Consider the following 25,266-nt stretch of genomic DNA (forward strand, 5'->3'; position numbering starts at 1 on the left):
CCATGAAGTAATGAATGCTGTCGACAAGAGATCTCAAATCGATTCCATATTCCTACATTTCAGAAGGCTTTTGATACCGTTCCTCACAAGCGACTATTAATCAAATTGCGTGCATAGGGAGTATCGACTCAGTTGTGTTACTGGATTCGTGATTTCCTCTCAGAGAGATCACAGATCGTAGTGATGGACGGTAAAGCATCGAGTAGAAGAGAAGTGATATCTGGCGTTTCACAAGGTAGTCTTAGGCCCTCTGCTGCTCCTGATTTACATAAATGATGTAAGTGGTAATCTGAGCATCCCCATTAGATTGTTTGCAGATGATGCTGTAATTTGCCGTCTAGTAAAATCATCAGACGATCAATTGCAATTACAAAATGATCTATAGAGAATTTTTGTATGGTGCTAAAAGTGGCAATTGGCATTAAACAGAGAAACGTGCGACGTCATCCACATGGGTACTAAAAGAAATCCGACAAATTTTGGGTATACGACAAATTGCACAAATCTAAGGGGTATCAATTCGACTAAACTCCTAGGAATTACAATTACGAGCAACTTAAAATGGAAAAGAGCTATAGATAATATTGTGGGGAAGGCGAAACAAAGACTGCGCTTTGTTGGCAGAACACTTAGAAGATGTGACAAACCCACTGAAGAGACAGCCTACATTACACTTGTCCGTCCTCTGCTGGAATATACCTGCGCGGTATGGGATTCTTAACAGGTAGGTTTGACGGAGGACATCGAAAAAGTGCAAAGAAGGGCAGCTCGTTTCGTGTTATCGCACAATAGGAGTGTGAGTGTCACTGATATGATACGCGAGTTGGGGTGGCAATCACTGAAACAAAGGTCGTTTTCTTTGCGGCGAGATCTATTTACGAAATTTCAATCACCAACTTTCTCTTCCGAATGCGAAAATATTTTGTTGACACCCACCTACGTAGGGAGAAATGACCATAACAATAAAATAAGAGAAATCAAAGCTCGAACGGAAAGATTTAGGTGTTCCTTTTTCCCACGCGCTATTCGAGAGTGCGATGTTAGAGAAGTAGTACGAAAATGGTACTATGAACCCTATGCCAGGCACTTAAGTGTGGATTGCAGAGTAACCATGTAGATGTAGATGTATAACGTACGGTCGCATGAAGACTAGGCTCCTAACGCCACGTTTCACAGCCGAGAGGGAAGACCATCGTGGTCGTGTTGCATCTGCAACAGCAGTTTCAGCAGAATTTGGTACCACAGTGACACAAAGAACTGTTACTAATCGGTTACTCCATGGACAGCTCCGGTCCAGGCGCCCTGTAGCATGCGTTTCACCGACCCCAAACAGCCACCAGCTTCAGTGATGTCAAGCGAGAACTCATTGGAGTACAGAGTGGAGGTCTCGTGCGTTTTCTGATGAAAGCTGGTTCTGCCTCGGTGCCAGTGATGACCGTGTTTTGGTTAGAAAGCAACCTGTCTGCGTGCTAGACACACTGGACCTCACTTGGAGATATAGCCTCGCATGCGATTTCGTATAACAGCATCTACATCTACATCTACATCCATACTCCGCAAGCCACCTGACGGTGTGTGGCGGAGGGTACCCTGAGTACCTCTATCGGTTCCCCCTTCTATTCCAGTCTCGTATCGTTCGTGGATAGAAGGATTGTCGGTATGCTTCTGTGTGGGCTCTAATCTCTCTGATTTTATCCTCATGGTCTCTTCGCGAGATATACGTAGGAGGGAGCAATATACTGCTTGACTCTTCGCTGAAGGTATGTTCTCGAAACTTTAACAAAAGCCCGTACCGAGCTACTGAGCGTCTCTCCCACAGAGTCTTCCACTGGAGTTTATCTATCATCTCCGTAACGCTTTCGCGATTACTAAATGATCCTGTAACGAAGCGCGCTGCTCTCCGTTGGATCTTCTCTATCTCTTCTATCAACCCTATCTGGTACGGATCCCACACTACTGAGCAGTATTCAAGCAGTGAGCGAACAAGCGTACTGTAACCTACTTCCTTTGTTTTCGGATTGCATTTCCTTAGGATTCTTCCAATGAGTCTCAGTCTGGCATCTGCTTTACCGACGATCAACTTTATACGATCATTCCATTTTAAATCACTCCTAATGCGTACTCCCAGATAATTTATGGAAATAACTGCTTCCAGTTGCTGACCTGCTATTTTGTAGCTAAATGATAAGGGATCTATCTTTTTATGTATTCGCAGCACATTATACTTGTCTACATTGAGATTCAATTGCCATTCCCTGCACCATGTGTCGATTCGCTGCAGATCCTCCTGCATTTCAGTACAATTTTCCATTGTTACAACCACTCGATACACCACAGAATCATCTGCAAAAAGCCTCAGTAAACTTCCGATGTCATCCACAAGGTCATTTATGTATATTGTGAATAGCAACGGTCCTATGACACTACCCTGCGGCACACCTGAAATCACTCTTACTTCTCTCCATTGAGAATGACATGCTGCGTTCTGTTATCTAGGAACTCTTCAATCCAATCACACAATTGGTCTGATAGTCCATATTCTCTTACTTTGTTCATTAAACGACTGTGGGGAACTGTATCGAACGCCTTGCGCAAGTCAAGAAACACAGCATCTACCTGTGAACCCGTGTCAATGGCCCTCTGAGTCTCGTGGACGAATAGCGCGAGCTGGGTTTCGCACGACCGTCTTTTTCGAAACCCATGCTCATTCCTACAGAGTAGATTTCTAGTCTCCAGAAAAGTCATTATACTCGAACATAATACGTGTTCCAAAATTCTGCAACTGATCGACGTTAGAGATATATGTCTTTAGTTCTGCACATCTGTTCGACGTCCCCTCTTGAAAAGGGGGATGACCTGTGCCCTTTTCCAATCCTTTGGAACGCTACGCTCTTCTACAGATCTACGGTACACCGCTGCAAGAAGGGGGACAAGTTCCTTCGCGTACTCTGTGTAAAATCGAACTGGTATCCCATCAGGTCCAGCGGCCTTTCCTCTTTTGAGCGATTTTAATTGTTTCTCTATCCCTCTGTCGTCTATTTCGATATCTGCCATTTTGTCATCTGTGAGACAATCTAGAGAAGGACCTACAGTGCACTCTTCCTCTGTGAAACAGCTTTGGAAAAAGACATTTAGTATTTCGGCCTTTAGTCTGTCATCCTCTGTTTCAGTACCATTTTGGTCACAGAGTGTCTGGACATTTTGTTTTGATCCACCTACCGCTTTGACATAAGACCAAAATTTCTTAGGATTTTCTGCCAAGTCAGTACATAGAACCTTACTTTCGAATTCATTGAACGCCTCTCGCATAGCCCTCCTCACACTACATTTCGCTTCGCGTAATTTTTGTTTGTCTGCAAGGCTTAGGCTACGTTTATGTTTGCTGTGAAGTTCCCTTTCGTTCCGCAGCAGTTTTCTAACTCTGTTGTTGTACCACGGTGGCTCTTTTCCATCTCTTACGATCTTGCTTGGCACATACTCATCTAACGCATATTGTACGATGGTTTTGAACTTTGTCCACTGATCCTCAACACTATCTATACTTGAGACAAAACTTTTGTGTTGATCCGTCAGGTACTCTGTAATCTGCTTTTTGTCACTGCTAAACAGAAAAATCTTCGTACCTTTTTTAATATTTATATTTACGGCTGAAATCATCGATCCCGTAACCGCTTTATGATCGCTGATTCCCTGTTCTGCGTTAACTGTTTCAAATAGTTCGGGTCTGTTTGTCACCAGAAGGTCTAATATGTTATCGCCACGAGTCGGTTCTCTGTTTAACTGCTCAAGGTAGTTTTCAGATAAAGCACTTAAAAAAATTTCACTGGATTCTTTGTCCCTGCCACCCGTTATGAACGTTTGAGTCTCCCAGTCTATATCCGGCAAATTAAAATCTCTACCCAGAACTATAACATGGTGGGGAAATCTACTCGAAATATTTCCCAAATTATCCTTCAGGTGCTCAGCCACAACAGCTGCTGAGCCAGGGGACCTATAGAGACATCCAATTACCATGTCTGAGCCTGCTTTAACCGTGACCTTCACCCAAATCATTTCACATTTCGGATCTCCGTCAATTTCCTTCGATACTATTGCACTTCTTATCGCTATAAACACGCCTCCCCCTTCACTGTCCAGCCTGTCTCTGCGGTATACATTCCAATCTGAGTTTAGGATTTCATTACTGTTTGCATCTGGTTTCAGCCAACTTTCTGTCCCTAGTACTATATGGGCGTTGTGACCGTTTATTAATGAGAGCAGAAGGACACTCGTGGTTTCCCCGAGCGCCCTGACTACAAATTTGCACTTAATCTGGTGATTCGACATGTTGTAGCGCCATTCCTGAACAGTCTGCCTGGGAATGTTTTCTAACGGTGTAACGCTCTCCCACATACACCTGTTGTAACTCAACATCTCTACGGAGTGTTGGTATGTTGCCTTGGCCTGCTCGATCACCATATCTGTATCCAGTCGAGCACATATGGGGAGATCATCGGACGACTACTCCAGCGTCATACACAAACTGACATCCAACACCTGTACAACAAATGAATGCACGTCTGCATGTTTGGAATCAACATTCTAGCGGTTACACCGGTTATTAATGTACTAGTTTTGCACATTTGCAATGGCTAATCTCGTGCTTGCATTAACCTGTGAGCTTGCAATGTCAATCGCTTAAATGTATTGTCTAGAGAAATGTGTTTCTGAAATTTTATTGCTGTCCATTAAGGACTTTTTGGTGTTGCGAATTTTTCCCGTCAGTGTACATTTGCACTGTGACAAATTTCATTGCCAACGTTGTGGTTAGTAGGGGCCTTAAACTGCATTGTCAACATTGTGGTAAGTAGGGGCCTAAATATGAAGCGCTTTTTTAGATGTTGTGAGATCGTAAAAAGTAATGCGACTGATGAGTAGTCACTTGACATAAAATGTCACGACGAATAACATATAGATCTTTAGTAAACGTTTAACTGCTGTTTCTAAACGTTTGGATTGTATTAATGTCCTGTGTCCTACTACGTTTATTTTCTTGTTTGTATATTCGTAGTTTGTGTAGAAAAATACTAGAAATGAATACTGTTAAGCTTTGGACATAATTTTAGAAGGGAGTTGTACGAGGGTCCGGATACGTTGGTGGATAGCAAACGGAGAATGAGTCGGTCAAAGGAGTCGAAGTACTTTGCACCGACAGTTAACTGCAGGTCTCTTCGAACAGGGTTTCTGATACAAATTATGAAATCGTTAAACAACAGTTACGAATGAATAGGAATTATAGATAACCATTTTTGATTAGAATGTATCGTAGGGTCTCTCACATGGTATTTCAGTAGTGCAGCTAATTAATGCAATGTTTTCAACCTATTTTTTGTTTCCATGTTGTCGATGTGAACCCACTGTACTCTAACTTGTCTCAATCTTTATTACCTGTGGTTAATCGAAAGTATCACCTGTAGACGTATGTCATCCAACGCTTATCCAATAGTCGCGCTGTATCGAACAGTGGTAACTCTAACGTGGCAATGAAATCGTATTTTCATTGGTCATCGTTTGAACTTGATCGAAGTCATGATTGTCGATTCTTCCAACACATAACTTCACATAGTTTATGTTGTTGTTACGATCTTCAGTCCAGAGACTGGTCTGATGCAGCTCACCATGCTACTCTGTGCTGTGCAAGCTTCTTCATCTCCCAGTACCTACTGCAACCTACATCCTTCTGAATCTGCTTAGTGTATTCATCTCTTGGCCTCCCTCTACGATTTTTACCCTCCACACTGCCCTCCAATACTAAATTGATGATCCCTTGATGCCCCAGAACATGTCCTACCTACCGATCCCTTCATCTAGTCAAGTTGTGCCACAAACTCCTCCCCAATTCTGTTCAGTACCTCCTCATCAGTTATGTGATCTACCCATCTAATCTTCAGCATTCTTCTGTAGCACCACATTTCGAAAGCTTCTATTCTCTTCTTGCCCAAACGATTTATCGTCCACGTTTCACTTCCATACAGGGCTACACTCCACACAAATACTTCAGAAACGACTCCCTGACACTTAAATCTATACTCGATGTTAACAAATTTCTCTTCTTCAGAAACGCTTTCCTTGCCATTGCCAGTCAACATTTTATATCCTCTCTACTTCGACCATCATCAGTTATTTTGCTCCCCAAATAGCAAAACTCATTTACTACTTTAAGCGTCTCATTTCCTAATCTAATCCCCTCAGCATCACCCTACTTAATTCGACTACATTCCATTATCCTGGTTTTGCTTTTGTTGATGTTCATCTTATATCCTCCTTTCAAGACACTGTCCATTCCGTTCAATTGCTCTTCCAAGGCCTTTGTTGTCTCTGACAGAATTACAATGTCATCGGTGAACCTCAAAGTTTTTATTTCTTTTCCATGGATTTTAATACCTACTCAGGATTTTTCTTTTGTTTCCTTTACTGCTTGCTCAATATACAGATTGAATAACATCGGGGGTAGGGTACAACCCCGTCTCACTCCCTTCCCTTTCATACCCCTCGACTCTTGTAACTGGCATCTGGTTTCTGTACAAAATGTAAATAGCCTTTCACTCCCCGTATTTTACCACTGCCACCTTCAGAATTTGAAAGAGAGTATTCCAGTCAACATTTTCAAAAGCTTTCTGTAAGTCTACAAATTCTAGAAAAGTAGGTTTGCCTTTTCTTAATCTATTTTCTAAGATAAGTCGTAGGGTCAGTATTGCTTCACGTGTTCCAACATTTCTACGGAATCCAAATTGATCTTCCCCGAGGTCGGCTTCTACCAGTTTTTCCATTCGTCTGTAAAGAATTCGTGTTAGTATTTTGCAGCCTAGGCTTATTAAACTGATAGTTTATGTAAGCGGCAGTTTACTGACCAGAGAAGGTATTAACGACTGAAATGCCTAACAGTCGGGTGCAAATCACCTCAAATAACTCAAATTTATGTTCTGATTGTCAGTTACATTACAAATGCCTTCTTTCCAAAGTTGCGTGACTAAAAAATTAACGTGTATTTTCGTAGTATCAAAGATGCAGTTTGTTTGAATGTAGTAGATTTAGAAACTGTGTGACTAATGCCGCGCAAATTGCGCATACAATATTCATCTAACATTTGAGAATGAGAGTATTTATGACTTCCAGCGAACTTAACACATAATTTCAAACCTATAAAAACGTTTTCTCGCTGACACCACCTAAAAACTAATGCAAGGAAAATAGTTTATTTATTTCAATCTGGCCGTTGATCACTGCACTCTAGCCAAACACACAGAGGTCGATACGACATTAGAAATTAATTGTATTTGGTAAAACGTATAAAGTGTCTTTAGATATCTACCGTATGACGATGAATTTGCAGTGGTTCGATAGCTTACAGATGGGCAAATAAATGTTGAAATACGTTACAGACTGATCGGTTTCATGATGTAAGAGAAAGTCACACCCCAACTTCAATTGGGCATTAAAATAAATCCAATGGTGGAAGGTGAAAATTTGTGCTGGACCGGGACTCCAATCAGGATTTCCCGCTTGACGCGAGTGGTCGCCTTTACTGCTTTTGCTATCTCCTCACGCTTTCATCCAACCCGAGTCCTCAACTAGTCGCACATTATGCAGGTAGTGTCCAGTGTCCATTATCCTCGTAGCTCGAATCTTCACCTGATACCCATAGGAGTTCGGGCGTAGTGCGAATCGGCACGGAAGGCTTCATTATTCACCGTCAAGGCGCGTATATATTATTTACAAGTGTGGCATCTGTTCTTTCTGACATGTCCGAAAGAGCAGGCACCATATCTTGTTTAAGCGCCTTATATATACATGATGTAAGAGAAATTCAGACCTCAGTCCCAATCGGGTGCTGAAATAAATCCAATGGCGACAAATGAAAATTTGTGACAAACCGAAACTTGAAGCTGGATTTCCCACTTTATGCAAGCTGTCACCTTAACCGCTTTACCTATCCGAGCACACTTTCCAGCATCATACAGAATATAAAATGTATACAGTACATGCGCCTTGACGGCGAATAAAGGTACCTTCAGTGCAGACGCACACTAGGTCTGAACTCTTGCGGGGATCAGGTGAAACTGCGAGCAGTGATGATAACGGGCAGAAAGCGTGCCCCGACAGCTGAGGCGGTTAAGGCGACTGCTCGCTTAAAGCGGAAAATGAGACTTTGTGTACCGATGCGGCACAACGTTCCACTAGTCGCCTCTGGATTTTTTTCAGTGTCCGATTCGGGCTGGGGTCTTAAGACAAATAAGCGATTACAATTTCAGATAAATTGGATAATTTATTCAAGAGAAAGACCTTAACAAACTGAGCAAGTCAATAACGCGTTGGTCCACCTCTGATTCCTATCTGATTGCCATTGATTAACAGAGTTGTTGGATGTTCTCCAGACGGATATCGTGCTAAATTTTGTCCGTTTGTCGGGTTGGATCGTAAAAATCCCGAGATGATTGGAGGGCCCTGTCAATAATTCTCCAAACGTTCTCAGCGGTGACCCTGCTGGCGAAGATTGGCAAGCGCGAAGATAAGCCGTAGAAACTCTCGACGAGTGCAGGTGGGCACAATATTGCTGAAATGTAGTACGAGGGTAGCTTGCAAAGAAAGGCAACAAAACGGGGCGTAGAATATCCTTGACTTTCCGGTGTGCTGTAGGGGTGTCGCAGATGACATCTAAGGGGTTCTTCAATGAAAACAAATGCCACACCGAGCATCGCTTTTCGTTGTCGGTCCACATCGCGGTTGACAGTCAGTTGGGTATCCCACTGCTGTCCGGAGCGTGTGTCGAGACGCCTCAGACTGTCACCCACCATACGGCCCAACAAGGCGTGATGGTGTAAGGTGCCTTTTCTTTTTTCCATAGCAGAATCGCTTTGGTTGACATCCGTGGCACCCTTAGGCTACAGTCCTACCTCGACGAATTTCCAAGCCCCGTTTTCCTGACCTTCACGGTAAGCCATCCCGGTTTTACATTTTAACAAGACACTGCCCGTCCGCACTTGGCGAAAGTTTCCACTGCTTGTTTCAAGCTTGTCGAGCCAGCAAACACTCAAGATCTACCACTAGTTTGGAGCATTATGGTAGGGAACCTCCAACCAGCTTGAGATTTTGGCGATCTAACGCGCCAGTCAGACAGAATTTAGCACGACCCAGTAAATCAATGACAAGCCAAATAACTGCTTGAATAATGGCCGTAGGTGGACCGACGCGTTATTGACCAGCTCAGTTTGTGAAAGTTTGTCTCTTGGATAAATGATTCAAAATACACTACTGGCCATTGAAATTGCTACACCACGAAGATGACGTGCTACAGACGAGAAATGTAACCGACAGGAAGAAGATGCTGTGATATGAAAATGATTAGCTTTTCAAAGCATTCACACAAGGTTGGCGCCGATGGCGACACCTACAACGTGCTGACTGAGGAAAGTTTCCAACAGATTTCTCATACACAAACAGCACTTGACCGGCGTTGCCTGCTGAAATGCTGTTGTGATGCATCGTGTAAGAAGGAGAAATGCGTACCATCACGTTTCCGACTTTGGTAAAGGTCGGATTGTAGCCTATCGCGATTGCAGTTTATCGTATCGCGACATTGCTGCTCGCGTTGGTCGAGATCCAACGACTGTTAGCAGAATATGGAATCGGTGAGTTCAGGAGGGTAATACGGAACGCCGTGCTGGATCCCAACGGTCTCGTATCACACTAGCAGTCGAGATGACAGGCATCTTATCCGCATGGCTGTAACGGGTCGTGCAACCAGGTCTCGATCCCTGAGTCAACATATGGGGACGTTTGCAAGACAACAACCATCTGCACGAACAGTTGGACGACGTTTGCAGCATGGACTATCAGCTCGGAGACCATGGCTGCGGTTACCCTTTACGCTGCATCACAGACAGGAGCACCTGCGATGGTGTACTCAACGACGAACCTGGGTGCACGAATGGCAAAACGTCATTTTTTCGGATGAATCCAGGTTCTGATTACAGCATCATTATGGTCGCATCCGTGTTTGGCGACATCGAGGTGAACGCACATTGGAAGCGTGTATTCGTCATCGCCATACAGGCGTATCTCCCGGCGTGATGGTATGGGGTGCCATTGGTTACACGTCTCGGTCACCTGTTGTTCGCATTGACGGCACTTTGAACAGTGGATGTTACATTTCAGATGTGTTACGACCCGTGGCTCTAGCCTTCATTCGATCCCTCCAAAACCCTGCATTTCAGCAGGATAATACACGACCGCATGTTGCAGGTCCTGTACGGACCTTTCTGGATACAGAAAATGTTCGACTGCTGTCCTGGCCAGCACATTCTCCAGATCTCTCACCAACTGAAAACGTCTGATCAATGGTGGCCGAGCAACTGGCTCGTCACAATACGCCAGTCAGTACTCTTGATGAACTGTGGTATCGTGTTGAAACTGCATGGGCAGCTGTACCTGTACACGCCATCCAAGCTCTGTTTGACTCAATGTTCAGGCGTATCGAGGCCGTTATTACGGCCAGAGGTGGTTGTTCTGGGTACTGATTTCTCACCCAAATTGTGTGAAAATGTAATCACGTGTCAGTTCTGGTATAATATATTTGTCCAATGAATACCCGTTTATCATCTGCATTTCTTCTTGGTGTAGCAATTTTGATGGCCAGTAGTGTACTATCATTTGGTTATCTGTACATATAAATCACGTCTACTGATTTCCGTCCCATTCAGGTAATTCCTTCGTGGTATATCGTTTGTTTTGCCATAGAGTGTATACGACTGCTGAATTAAAAAGTGGTGTCTGTTCTTTCGCAAATATCCGGAAGAACAGACACGCATATATAAATAACTGATTTCAGTTTCCATACAAATCGTGTTTTACCTTACAACCGATACTTTTTCTATTTCTAAATTAGTAAGTTAACATGCGTTATCCCGATTACTGCTTTCCACGAAAAGAGGCCACGAAACATTGTTTGTTCAAGCGTGGTGTCTAACTTTTGAAGCTGTTGCTGTGACTGTTTTTTATTTTGCTCCATTGCGTCTAACTGTTGCTGTGTTTGTCTCTAGTGTTGTTCCATTGTGTCTAACTTTTGAAGATTTTGTTCCATTGTGTCTAACTTTTGAAGATTTTGTTCCATTGTGTCTAACGTTTGAAGATTTTTCCCATTTGTTTCTGACTTTGTTCAAGCGTTGTGTCTAACTTTTGTAGCCTTTGTCCCATTTGTTGCATTAACTGTAGTAACAATGCACTGGTGTCTGAAACATGTTCCTCAGTGCTATTCGGCAATGCATTTGAACCGGCAATATTCGCATTTTGAAAAGCAGAAAATGTGTCTTCACTTATTTGAGAAAACGGCGAGGATGCAAAACCTGAATCTACAGTATTTGCAAGATTGTGTCCTGTCATTTCGGATTCGTGAGGCGAGCTGTTGCCGACCGATCGATCGATAATGCTTCCCTGTTCACTAATTGTTTCACTGTATACACCATTATTTGCAGCCCGCTCCATTTCCCTATGCACAATTACCAAATTACTACTTTTAACATTAGTTAATTTATTACTCGGTGGTGCTAACACACTGCTTTCGTCTTCACTGCCATTTCTCAGTTTACTTTGGAGCCGAGTATTATGTTTTTCACACGCCATTATTGTCGCAATATTTCACACGATAACACAGAAAAGTACAATTTGAAGAGCAAAATAGAAAAACACATTAACATAGCACTGAAAATAATATCTCGTTAATTGCTAGTGCAGCTGCGAAATACTTGGTGCAAATCTACATGCATGCCACAACTGTTTTACAGTAGAACAATGAAAAACTACAACTACAAAGGAAATTCTCTCTATAATTACGCGCTAGCAATAAAGAATACCTACAATAATTACACAAACTACAAGAAAAAATCAGAAGATTCCAGTGAGGTATCCTCGGCTAAGGGTCGACATATGAAACGTCCCCTTACAAAAATTAATGAATTACTGTGCTGATAAACCTCTTACATTATTTGATTTTCAAACAGCTGAGCAGAACTGAACGTACTCAGACATTTCGCTCTTTGCTTATTCTGATCATCACTAAACTGATACACAATATTTTTAGCGCAACGCAATCTGACTTTCAATAATCCCTACAAAAGAATGGCCCTGACTAACAATAACCTATACCTTTCATGAATCGCTTACCTCACAAAAATCTTCATTACTCGAAATACTGCAATACAGCGAGCGCCAATACTGCCAGCTAAATAGAAGATTCTAACTACTGACGTCACTAACTACTGATAGGCATAAATGGTTCAAATGGCTCTGAGCACTATGGGACTCAACTGCTGAGGTCATTAGTCCCCTAGAACTTTAGTTAAACCTAACTAACCTAAGGACATCACAAACATCCATGCCCGAGGCAGGATTCGAACCTGCGACCGTAGCGGTCTTGCGGTTCCAGACTGCAGCGCCTTTAACCGCACGGCCACTTCGGCCGGCACTGATAGGCATAGTTAGCAAATGAAAGATTTTGATAGAGAACAAACAATGTATTTACCTTAATAGTGTTCAAAAGTCATAATATATATATATATATATATATATATATATATATATATATATATATATATATATATATCAGTTCATGACATCCGGTCTTACAAATTTACTCTCTCTGATGGACACATGTCCAGATCATCCGCTCTCAAACCTCCGCCATCTCACTCCCCACATCCACCACTGTTGGCGGCTCACCTCCAACTGCGCAACGCTAAGTGCTGTTAACAGCCAACTGCCCAACACTACAATAGCAAATTCCAACAATGCAAACTGGCCACAGACTGCACATAGCACAGTCAGTGATTTTCATATAGAGTGCTACATGGCGTTACCAACATAAAAACAGCCTACTTACAACCCTTACTTACAGGAATGTTTTGGGGCTTCGCACCAGGTCAACACTATCTTCTAACCATGTGCAGAGTTCTACGGGACTTAACGTTTTTGTGTAGAGATTTCAGAAAATTATTCTATTTAATTACATAGGCTGGGATGGGAAACAGCTGGGACAGGGAGTATGTATGTGATCAAGGTGGTGAGCTGGACAAGATAGCCTCCTCGCATTCACCCTGTGTGTGCACCTTGTCGAGCCGACTGTCATGGTCGGCCATGTCTTAATAAAACTGAGGCGGATACATGCGTTGTTGGAAATGGCATTGCTAGCACTGGACTATACCCGTGCTCTTTCAGCACAAGTCGGGACTACCAACAGAAGCGGTGTAACTAGTCGTGGTCTACATCCAAATTAGACTGAAAACAGATGATTAGTTACAGTACAGAAAGTGGGACTCAGACTAGACGCTGTCAAATACCTGTTATGTGTACGAGACTTAGGTGTTTTCCGAATAAATCCAGAGAACAGCTTGTCTAAACACACATTCTTCACTTTAAAACCCTTAGCAGCAAGCACTGACAGAACAGACTGTAACACTCGAAAAGGAGCAATTACCAGAAGCCATGAAGAAAAATTACAGACAGGCATCGAAGCGACTCAGAAAGTTCCGCTAAATTTGTTAACCGTAGGTTTTATTAACACCCGAATGTTCTGAAGATGCTTCGTGAACCTGAATGAGAATCTCTGGAGGAAAGAAAACCGGTAAGAGCAATTGGGGCTTTTACGAAGGCGTATAGACAGTCGTTCCTATCTCGCTCCATTTGCAGTGGAACAGGAGAACGTATGACTTAAATAGCTCTGAGCACTATGGGACTTAACATCTGTGGTCATCAGTCCCCTAGATCTTAGAACTACTTAAACCTAACTAACCTAAGAACATCACACACATCCATGCCCGAGGCAGGATTCGAACCTGCAACCGTAGCGGTCACGCGGTTCCAGACTGAAGCGTCTAGAACCGCACGGCCACACCGGCCGGCTATGAACGTATGACTAATAGTGGTACATGGAACCCTCCGCCCTGCCCGCATCTCGTGGTCGTGCGGTAGCGTTCTCGCTTCCCACGCCCGGGTTCCCGGGTTCGATTCCCGGCGGGGTCAGTGATTTTCTCTGCCTCGTGATGGCTGGGTGTTGTGTGCTGTCCTTAGGTTAGTTAGGTTTAAGTAGTTCTAAGTTCTAGGGGACTGATGACCATAGCTGTTAAGTCCCATAGTGCTCAGAGCCATTTGAACCATTTTGAAACCCTCCGCCCTGTATATAGGTGTATCGCAGAGTATGTCTGTAGAAGTACATCAACATGGACACTCCGTAAATCACACTTAAAGGCCTGGCAGTGGTTTCATCGAATCACCTTCATAATACTTCTCCGTTATTTCACTCTCGAACAGCGCGTGGCAAAAACGAACACATACATCTCTCCGTGCGAACTCTGATTCACCTTATTTTATTTCCACAGTGGATTCTCCGCGTGTAGGAGTAGTGGGACAAGGAGGCCATCAACACACATTATGGATTGCCTACATCAGGGGCAAGTATGCATTCAGGGCGAACCTAGTGTTCTCTTTTGACTGACAGTCCATAATCTATTGTTCTGCTAAGAGAATTAAGACCCCCTGGAGATAATCAATCCCTTTGATTGACAGGTTATGACCGCTTGCGAGATAACCTTCCCTTTTGACTGACAGGCCCTTAACCTATCAATCCCTCACCCCTCCTCCTCCTCTCCTCCTCTTCCTTCTCGCCCTCCATCTCCTCCCCATCCACCTCCTCCTACCCATACCCTCAGGGAACTCCCGTCACCGAATAAAACACACTTTTAATATCAATCTGATTGAGTAATTAATTAAATAAGTCACTAAATTAAATGCACCATCTGGAACCCCCTCTGCCCACCCTTCCTCTCTCCATCCCGGCAATTGGCGGGAAAAAGACTCAACTGATAGGTCGTTTGGGGAGAAATCGATTGCAGTGTGTGAAATATTGTTTACACAATTTAGAAAATATTGTTTATTTAAAGAATTTACGCGATACAAGGCAGTGTTGGGAATATAGTTTTTTATTTAGTTGAAGAATTTGTCAGGAAATTAACTGCAGTGTATGGAATACTGTTTATTTAAACAATTTGCAGGATAGAAGAAGATGTATGGAATATAGTTTACTTAAAGAATTTGTCAGAAAATCGACCGCACTATGGAATATTTAAACAACTGAGATGCTTTCTTATTCTGATTGTGCTTGGAAACGCTGAGTCGGTTTACTTCATATTTGATGCCAGAATCAGGGATGTTAAGGGTCTTGTTATTTATTTCCCTCAGTTTTCAAAATGACAGCAAAAACCCTGCAAAAGTGGTCTATAGATTATGAACGGAATGAAGTGCAGTATAGTAACCACCGTTTGGGGTCTCCTGTGCGTGTCTCTATCGTCAGGGCACAGCAGCGAAGGTCAGATCCCCCCAATATCCTAATTACAGATCACATTACTAAATACCACTGAACACGGACCACATGTCAGCCTCCTTTGATCTTGCACTCCCCAAACAAGCATCAAGTGGCGACATTCTGTTGATCAGGAAATTCCAGAACCACTTCCTGTCTTTGTCTTTCTCAAGAGGCCACTCTCTGATTGTGTGAACCAAGATCCCAAAACAAGCTGACGGAGGTTCGCATCTCTCCTCAGGATACAGTGTCCCTATTGGCTAATGCTGGAGGCAAAAGAAGAGCTGATGCAATTTAGACATAAAAAAAAAGAGTGAAATAGGTCATTTGTTCTATGCTTTAAAATTAACTATTTAACAATTTACAGGAGTCAAATAGGTCTCTTAAAACACTCACCACCACCTTATGATGATCCTTCTTTATTATGAAACTTGTTTTCAACGTTTAAGTATCACACACAAACATTATTGAAATCAAGTAATGAAATTTCCACCACAAATATATTGTATCGCTGAATTTATCCTAGGTCTTGTGTGCACCAACATTTGTGAGCAGCAACAACCTCCTCCACCACAATGTTCCACTAAATATATCTGATGAAAAACAGAATCCTACTAATCACACAAACCAGCGACCTCGAGGCGCATGCCATTCACCAACTACAGCGTAGCCTCCGTCTGTACCAGCTGGGAGAGAGACACACATCCAAGCGCATGTGTTTACGTTCTCTCTTACCAAAACTACCGTGGTACTAAACCCAGACACTATAACAATGCTTTAGAATTGATAGTGCAGTTGATGTACTGGAAATGATTCAAACTCTGTCCATGCGCACCTCCATCATGCATAAAATGCACCCATTTCTTGTTCTTAACTCTCTATCATCACAACACTTTCGTATCTACTACACCGATAAGGGGTGTTAACCTCCTTGACAATCGCGCATCTGGAGAAATCTTGAGCTCTTGGACAGGTGCGGTATAGGCGTTACAGACTAAGATCACTCTGTTTCTTCATGTGGTCAGCTGGAGATTAAATCGGTGACAGTGCAGTACAGAGCGTTGGTCAGAAACAGTGCGAAGATATCTTTTAGTCTCTTACTTTATTCTAAGGAATCAAGAATGCTCTGTGACTCCCATCTGCATGGGGAAAGATGGGCAACTGCTTTGGTGTATATGTTCGAGATTTAACAATAAATAGACATACTTGACAGTCACCTATCTATATTCGCAATGGTACTTGCAAAGTAGAGGAGGGGCTGTTTAGCGGTGATACAGAAATTGGGAAGCACAATCCCGTGTCACTGGTGGCCGTTGTAAGAAACTGGTAAAATTAATCACACTATCAACTGTGATGCTTTTTACAGTATATTGGCGGTGTCTTTCCTATCCCATACGTCCACTGGTATGCTGTTGATTACCACATAATGATTGACTGACACCGTTTGTTTGAGATGGAGAAAGAGACTAGGTGGAGGGGCAAAACCTTCTGTGGATGGTTGGTATCAAAACAGTGATCTCGTACATGACTGCAATATGAGGAATCAATCGACATGGAACACGAGCCATCAGCTACTCCATCACTGTGAAAGGTGAGCTTAAATATAGAGATCGTGATTTACATTCGGACAACAGTTTAGAAACGATCCACAATGCCACAAAACTCTTCCAGTTACCTTATGTTGTGACTGTCTTTTATTTGAATCATCCAGTGTGTGTGTGTTGTTGAAGCAGCAGCAACATGATTTACACCATACGATTTCTGGTTTTCTGTGAGAGCCAATGGATCGAAATGTGTTAATGTCAGTTTAGAACATGACACAGACCTCGAACTTGTGGCGAAAAAAAAAAGTATGTCAGTGTACGAAACGTGTTACAGCAAAAAAAATTTTATCAAACAAAAAACCAAGGACCCTCTCTTGCGACTTATAGTCTGTAGGATATGGTCCTCCTACAGTATAGGTGATGAAACTTTGCACTGGCGACTGAGTGGATCAAATCCTGTATATTCAATAGGAATCAGCACACATGCTCGATGCCAGCAGGAAGATGGTATTTGTTTTCGTGACATACTTCAATGCATCCCGAGAGACATAGATCTCCTTTGGACTGCAGTACCAATATATAGCTTAGAAACACATTGCAGTACAGTAACAAAATCCTCGTGCTTCTTCCAGTTCTTGTATGATGTGGAGTCTTCTTAATTTTCCCGATAAAATTTCCACTGAGTGGTCAAAAAACGGTTCTGTTGCATTACCTCAGCTCAACTTGTTTCTACACAAGTTGCAGAAGGAGGTGGATATAGTGTGAAAGGTCTTTGTTGGATACCTTTCATGTTAATTTTTTTTAAACTGTTGTCATTTCGGCATACATTCCACTTCTAAATTTAGTGTGGTGTTTCTGACTATCTGGGAGGAGACTGAGCAGTGGAATGTGTTACTTTTACACATAATCAAGAACGATCTGTCACACTACTACACTTTAAAACACAAAAAAAATGGTTCAAATGGCTCTGAGCACTATGGGACTCAACTGCTGTGGTCATAAGTCCCCTAGAACTTAGAACTACTTAAACCTAACTAACCTAAGGACATCACACACATCCATGCCCGAGGCAGGATTCGAACCAGCGACCGTAGCAGTCGCACGGTTCCGGACTGCGCGCCTAGAACCGCGAGACCACCGCGGCCTTTTAAAACACAGTTTATGTGTAATTCATGTCACACAGTCTCATATGGAACCTACATCCGCTTTCTTTTATATACTGTATATGATAAGATACTGTCATCCCCCTTCCCTTCTGTGTGAGAGGATGAATGAGCAAACGTATTTCTAGTTGCATGCTCGATGGTAGCAGACAAGCCTGTCTGCTAGAGAACAGTAGGACCAATGACAGAACAGGTAGCTACGCTTTCTAAAAGCAGAGAGGTTTCTATTCTTAGTATGGTCCTGTCCGTTCCTTGTCATGTTGGTATAGGAAGCTGCCTCTCTGGTCACTTCCGTTTGTATCTGTTAAGCAGCCTCGGTAGGGGCCCAGGCCAGTCTGTCCGCGGCGAGCGTCTGAAGTGGTAAGATCTCCGGCTAAGCGCGTCTCTCCTAAGTCTGTAGGACAATGGATTTCTTAAGTTCAGCCTAACTGAAAATTTAATCATCTTTATTTCAGGTTTATATCTAAAATATCTAATGTTATCTTAAATTGCAACGCAGTGTAATTTGAGTGTGAAGTTCAGAATATCTTCCAGTAGTTGCTTTGTCACTACTTTGTGAGTAAAGTGGAACCATATGTGGATGATCCATAACTCTAACTAAGATCATCAATCTTAAATGCGAATGTGCGTGAGATTATAACGTCTCGTCTTGACAATTTTTTTCAATATAGCAACTTTTCTTTATGTTCAACCCTCGTGGGGGTGTACTTTGTGAGACCAGTAGCACATGCTTATACAATTGTTTGGCCCATCAGGTTAATAGTAAGACGATAGTAATTTATTTTACTTATCAAAATTATTGTGGAGTCACGCTCTTTGTGTAAACCAAGTTGACCACGTGAAGCATGTAGTGTAATCATCAAAGTAGCCCTCAGCTATTCTTTTCGGGAAGATTTCACAAAGAGTTAGTATGAATTTAGTATACCAGTGTGTGGTAATTTCATGACAGACAGGATTGCGCTATGAACGTAACTTCTACGGGTGAAAATTGAATCGGTTGGTTGTGGTTAATTTCGTCTTGCATATGTTTCAACGTTCTTCGTGTGTTATTTTATGAATGCAGTGTTGTATGCAGTCTCCCAATCTTGGCTCCATATTTGATGTGCTCCATAAGATTACAAACTCACATTTTCACAATCCTAAATAAGGCACCAGTTTAGTTATGAATCAAGTTTAATATGCTGAAATTTTAATGGAACAATGATCAATGTTAAAATAAATGTCCAAATACAAACTGATTTATTTCTTTTTATTTAAATTGTCTTTTCACATATATATCACCGGTTATCGTAAGATGACTACTAAAAGATTATAATTAATATTAGTCTGGTTGGGAATTTGGTAAGCTAGACTGGATACCTGGTGAAACAGTTGCTTAGTAATGAATGGTTAACTTCCCCAGATAGCTCACAGCTTTTAACCCGCTTTTATTGTCTATCAGTTCCGCTTTCAGAAGAACTTAAAGCATCGACATTACACATGGCGACCCTGTTCTGCGATTCCGCTAGACTCTGGAATCTCTGAAACGTTAGATTGCGAGCGTTGTATAATCTTAATATTTTTTTCCCTGCAGCACTCAAACAACTTGTGCGTTGTTTCTGAGCAGACTTTCAAAAGACTCACGCCGTTGTTGAGCAGTGTTGTGTTGTTTCTCTTGTTGCTTGTTTTCTATATTTGTGTGTTTTAGCCGGCCGAAGTGGCCGTGCGGTTAAAGGCGCTGCAGTCTGGAACCGCGAGACCGCTACGGTCGCAGGTTCGAATCCTGCCTCGGGCATGGATGTTTGTGATGTCCTTAGGTTAGTTAGGTTTAACTAGTTCTAAGTTCTAGGGGACTAATGACCTCAGCAGTTGAGTCCCATAGTGCTCAGAGCCATTTGAACCATTTTGTGTGTTTTATATGGATGTGTTTTTTTCTCACTTGTAAATTGGATGGACTTCGATAAAAGATATAAATTTGTTCTGCGTGTGAAAAAGTGCGTACTCGGTGGGGTACCTTTCGTGTAACTGTCGTAATTTTTGGGGGATACATTTATTGTGATTAGTGTGTTGCATACCGGATATAAGTTGAACTAATGCAGACACGTAACCAAGCTAAAAGTAGGCGGTCCAACATCTTAAGCAACATGGACCAAGCGGATAATTTAATTTCGAATATTAACGTGTCGGACGGTTCCGAAAATGCAATGGGGAATACTTCAGAGGAAATGCAAAACAGGACGAATGGGCTCACAGCAGAGCCAGAAATTAATTTGCCTCCAACTAACCAAATTGATTTGGCAGAACTCATAAATGCCTTATTTCGTCAAAATAAAGAAAACGCTGAGAAATCAGAAAAATCGTTCAGAGAACAAAACGAATCATCCGAAAAATCAATCCGAGAGCTAGGCGAACAAATGACGCAGAAATCTGAAAAATCGATCCGCGAGCTTGGCGAACAAATGAAGCAGAAATCTGAAAAATCGATCCGTGAGCTATGCGAACAAATAGACAAAAAACTAATCCAGCACATAAATAAAGTCGACAAGTCGATGCAGAGAGTGTCTGATGATATCTCAAAAAGAATGAACAATCTGGCAAGTGAAATAAAAAGTGATATTATGAAAGAATTAGGCCGTACATTTGAACAAATCGATGATTGTCTGCATACCTTAGAGCAGGGCAAGCAGAGTCGCAATGCGGAATCGAAAGAGAGCGAGGAACAGATACTTAGGAATTTCCAAGTGCTGAGAGAAGAATGCCAAAGTGAACACCAGCAGGTACTCTCCAGGGTCCAGGAGGTGGAAACACATTGTCCCACGTCCGTTAGCAACACAGTAGCGGACAACAGTCAAGCGATTCTCGCACTCGAACAGCAAGTAGAACAATTGAAGCAGACTGGGGCGGAGGACAAGGGACAAATACACTCCTGGAAATTGAAATAAGAACACCGTGAATTCATTGTCCCAGGAAGGGGAAACTTTATTGACACATTCCTGGGGTCAGATACATCACATGATCACACTGACAGAACCACAGGCACATAGACACAGGCAACAGAGCATGCAGAATGTCGGCACTAGTACAGTGTATATCCACCTTTTGCAGCAATGCAGGCTGCTATTCTCCCATGGAGACGATCGTAGAGATGCTGGATGTAGTCCTGTGGCACGGCTTGCCATGCCATTTCCACCTGGCGCCTCAGTTGAACCAGCGTTCATGCTGGACGTGCAGACCGTGTGAGACGACGCTTCATCCAGTCCCAAACATGCTCAATTGGGGACAGATCCGGAGATCTTGCTGGCCAGGGTAGTTGACTTACACCTTCTAGAGCACGTTGGGTGGCACGGGATACATGCGGACGTGCATTGTCCTGTTGGAACAGCAAGTTCCCTTGCCGGTCTAGGAATGGTAGAACGATGGGTTCGATGACGGTTTGGATGTACCGTGCACTATTCAGTGTCCCCTCGACGATCACCAGTGGTGTACGGCCAGTGTAGGAGATCGCTCCCCACACCATGATGACGGGTGTTGGCCCTGTGTGCCTCGGTCGTATGCAGTCCTGATTGTGGCGCTCACCTGCACGGCGCCAAACACGCATACGACCATCATTGGCACCAAGGCAGCAGTGACTCTCATCGCTGAAGACGACACGTCTCCATTCGTCCCTCCATTCACGCCTGTCGCGACACCACTGGAGGCGGGCTGCACGATGTTGGGGCGTGAGCGGAAGACGGCCTAACGGTGTGCGGGACCGTAGCCCAGCTACATGGAGACGGTTGCGAATGGTCGTCGCCGATACCCCAGGAGCAACAGTGTCCCTAATTTGCTGGGAAGTGGCGGTGCGGTCCCCTATGGCACTGCGTAGGATCCTACGGTCTTGGCGTGCATCCGTGCGTCGCTGCGGTCCGGTCCCAGGTCGACGGGCACGTGCACCTTCCGCCGACCACTGGCGACAACATCGATGTACTGTGGAGACCTCACGCCCCACGTGTTGAGCAATTCAGCGGTACGTCCACCCGGCCTCCCGCATGCCCACTATACGCCCTCGCTCAAAGTCCGTCAACTGCACATACGGTTCACGTCCACGCTGTCGCGGCATGCTACCAGTGTTAAAGACTGCGATGGAGCTCCGTATGCCACGGCAAACTGGCTGACACTGACGGCGGCGGTGCACAAATGCTGCGCAGCTAGCGCCATTCGACGGCCAACACCGCGGTTCCTGGTGTGTCCGCTGTGCCGTGCGTGTGATCATTGCTTGTACAGCCCTCTCGCAGTGTCCGGAGCAAGTATGGTGGGTCTGACACACCGGTGTCAATGTGTTCTTTTTTCCATTTCCAGGAGTGTACATGATATGATTGCGGCATTAGCGGACATCGTAGGCACGATGAAGGTGATAGAGAGTGATAACAATACTACACCAGTAGTGGTCGCAGAGACCGAAGAAATGCGTTCGTTTCTTAGATTTCAGAAGGCACAGTTCAAAGTGAACAGGTGGCACAAAGCTGTAACAGGCGAATAACATGAACGCTTGGCGCATCTGGAAAGCCGCATGGGTGTGATTCCGAACTCGCCAATAGCACTAAAAATAGCTGTACGAACAGTGCAGAGAGGGACTCCAGCCACGAGGGAGATTTTTACAACAGGGAAGAATGAATTTTAGGGGCAGACATGAGAAAAATAGAAACATTCAAGGCCCTCGCCGGGAGGAAATGTGGGGATTTGATTTCAAAGATTTCCTTACAGTGAGAAAGTTTGAGATATTTCGAAATTTGCAAAAAGGAATACATCCACGAATATGGCTCGAGCAATTTGAATTCTGTCTTCCCCCCGACTGGGCAAGTTCACATAAGATAGAATATATGTGTGGCTATTTGGAAGGTGAACAAGCGATTCGCATGAGGTAGGCAGCGCGACACTGCAACTTCACTCTGGAGTTTCGACAAGCCTTTCTGTCCACCTATTGGTTGGAAGTGGCACAAGATAGGATCAAGCATGGCATAATTATGCTGCCAAATGTGAACCAGTCTGGTTTTGGCAGCCCAGCACGCCTATTCGACCACATGCTGCAGGCGAATCAATTTCCATACGGGCCTGCGGAACTACTTAGGATATGCATCACCAAATTGCTCATGCACTTGGGCCACGTCATTCTTGCGGGACGATGCAAAGAGGACGTGGAAACGTTTAAGACACTTCTCCAAGAGTTGGAATATAATACAGGAGAATGCCCGCCTAATGAGGCACAAAGTTATTATGGGGCACAGCAGCGCGACCGTAGTCGTGGCTGTAGTGCTAATCAACGGCGTGACTGGTCGTCGCGACGCGAACGGAACAATAATCGGGACCGGTCGTATAGAAACTGAGGTAACAGTCGCGAACACAAGTGGACCAACGGAAATGATCGAGGACGTGGACATGATCGTGAACGCAACAGGTACGGCAACCAGAATCGATACTACGATGAACACGGTGGGAATTGGATTGTGGGCAGAGCACCACATGATGCTGAAATTCGGCCGGCCAACCCTAGACATAATCCAGCAAATGGAAATGAACAAAATCGGCAATGACAACTGATTAGCGCAGAAGGCGCCCAATCGGAACAAATGAGCGACATGGCAAATGAGTACATAGGGTATATAGAGAGGACAGTGAGGAGAAGAGACGACGGTGAGGAGAGAGAATTGATTAGTTTACGTTGTGACATATGCATTTTGAATAATATGTTGGTAAAAATAATGATAAAGATGTTTCTATGTGATTGATTGAAGTGATGTTTGCGGCTTTTTTTTCTTTCCTTGTGCAATTAGGATTTAGGCTGGTTCGAATGTGAAGATAAAAGGTTTCTTTGTGAACGAGTGAAATGCTGTTTATGGTTTTTTTTGTGTAAATTGAAAAGAGTCGCTCCTGAGGGAAGCAAGATCAGTGTTGAATTAATTAAAAACCCAGGGGAATATCCGATCTGTGGGTATTATGGGTCTGGCAAAACCAGGTCCCCAGCTGTTAGTAGCCTTGTTCCCGATTTTCTGCTTTCAGTGCTACTATCTATCTATTACTATTCTATATCTATCTGTATAAATGAGGATCTCTTACTATAGTATGCGTGCTGTATGAATATTTTAAGATAGGAGAACTCTGAGAAAGGAATGAGTAAGTTTAGAATCTTGAAAACAAGATGCAATAATACGATTGTTTAACCAATGGCTTCCCAATATGAGCTAATATCTTAATATTGATGATATATGTTCCTTATAGCTGAGTACGTAAAGTGCTGTCTGTGGATTTCGTCAGTATATTGATTCCCTTCAAGGTGAAAGAAGAATTGTGGTTTGTGTAATTTACGTGGCCCTGAAATATTGTTGTGGAAGTCAAATACGAGTAGTTTTTCAGCAAATGGAGAATGGGACAGAAATATGGATCCTTTCTGTAGTCTTGATGTTGGGCCAGAGCCTGAAAAATTATTCTACGTTAATACTTGTCCTAGAAAAGTGACGTTTATGTGTTTTACTGATACTGTGAGCATTACAGCTTACTGTTTTCGCTGGCGTGGGATGCATTGCAGCCTATATTAGTTGAACTGAAAAAACTTCCCTCTTGAAGGTAGAAGGAGATTAAATAATTTTGATTATGGGACCGAAGGAAAGCTTGGTCTAATGTAATAAGGATGAAGCAAAACATTTGTCATTTAAACTACAGGAGAATTCGGATCTTTTGGGTCACTTGTAAGTTCAATAGGATGTTAAGATGAAACTGTTTTACAGAATAGAGGAGACCACAATTTTGCCATTCATGATAAATGAATCCAGAATAACCACCACAGGCAAAATAACTGATTCGGAAGCGAAAGGTAACTTAAAGAAGGAACGAAATTGGAGCAAAATGGGTAAGAAAATGTAGTATAATCGGTATGATGAAAATATTTTTACGCTTCTAAGAGTCATCTGTGTGATTAATTCTTGTGATAACGTAATTTTAGATGAAATTGTCTTACTGTTTTAAGTATAGACATATGAGTATGATAAATGTATAACTGCGAGTCTCTTATCAGGTGCGTCAACTGATATGTATGTTTATGTATGTATGTTTAAGGAAAGTTTCTCCATATTTATCAAGTGACAAGACAAATGCCGCGAGTGTCAAGAAGAGGACGAATTAGAACAATGTTGTAGTGGTATAAACACTGTGTTGAAGT

General features: G+C 43.1%; 1 protein-coding gene across 1 annotated transcript in view; it reads right to left on the minus strand.

The window, feature by feature from the left end:
* Positions 1 to 25,266, minus strand: part of LOC126252575 (UDP-glucosyltransferase 2-like) — a 152,323-nt gene that overhangs the window by 22,255 nt on the left and 104,802 nt on the right. The window lies entirely within an intron of this gene.

The sequence above is a fragment of the Schistocerca nitens genome, chromosome 4 (assembly GCF_023898315.1).
Source record: "Schistocerca nitens isolate TAMUIC-IGC-003100 chromosome 4, iqSchNite1.1, whole genome shotgun sequence".
Lineage (NCBI taxonomy): Eukaryota > Metazoa > Arthropoda > Insecta > Orthoptera > Acrididae > Schistocerca > Schistocerca nitens.